Source organism: Suricata suricatta, unplaced genomic scaffold (genome assembly GCF_006229205.1).
Source record: "Suricata suricatta isolate VVHF042 unplaced genomic scaffold, meerkat_22Aug2017_6uvM2_HiC HiC_scaffold_79, whole genome shotgun sequence".
NCBI lineage: Eukaryota > Metazoa > Chordata > Mammalia > Carnivora > Herpestidae > Suricata > Suricata suricatta.
Genome location: NW_021915222.1, coordinates 16,616 through 17,675, shown reverse-complemented (window position 1 = coordinate 17,675; position 1,060 = coordinate 16,616).

Sequence of the window (1,060 nt, the reverse complement as noted above, 5' to 3'; positions counted from 1 at the left end):
CCTTGGCAGTCAGTCCGGGGGAGCCCAGTCCTGGGCCTGAGGTCCCATGGCCTTGACCCTCCTGTTTCTCCCTGGACCTGGTTCCCAGCCATGCCAAGATCCAAAGCACTGCCCACCTTCCCGTACTGATGGCCTGGTTTCTTCCCCACGACCCTGCTGTCTGTCCATTTTATCTCTTCCCTAGCTTCCTCCATTTTGGGCAGGTGATCTGGGAACTCTACTTCACATCGTTAGGGACTGGCCCTCCCAATCTGTTTTTGTCACCCTAGAGGAAGAAGTGATGGGGAAAAGGATGGGGATGATCCTGCTTAGTGGCGCTGGGAACCCAATGTTTCTGTCTTGATCCTGACACGAATATCCTGTGTGACCTGAAATAAGTGGACTGCCCAGTCTGGGCCTCAGTTTCCCCATCCCTATGTGGTGGCAGGAGGCCTTACCAAGATGGAAGTGAGGATGGGGGCCTTTATCATCCACCAAAATGAGTTGATGGGGTCCCAGCCTCTGGAGAGGGCATGGCGGAGGGGAGGGGAGGAGAACCGCTGTCTTCACCCATAGCCAGAGGTCCTCCCAGCTCTGCCCCTGAGCCCTTTAGAGACCACAGGCCAAGAGTCTGTGCCTACCAGCTTCCCCTCATCCCGCCTGGGGGATCTGCTCCAGATGATGGCAGCCTGGGGAGGGGGCAGGGCAGCAGCTCACCCTGTATCCTCCAGATAGAGCCTGAGGATCATCCACACGATGCTGAATGTGCTGGGTACCCCTATCAGGGCCGAAGAAGAGAAAAAGTGAATAGGGCACAAGGGAGAGATTTAGGAGAAAGAAAGGGAGGGAAAGAAGAGTGGGTTTCTGGGGCTGCCACCTGTAGCTGCACAGGCCATTCACTGTGCAAAGATGCTTGCTTTACTGAGCAGGTGGAGCGCTATGCTTGAGGGGCTGTATCCACCTAAAAGGAGAGTCTTTTCCTAAATTTGATAGGGGTACATTACAAACTACCAGCAACCCTGTGTTTCAAGGGCTGAAGGGGAAATGGATGCCCACAGGAACAGTCTGTCCCACAGATCAG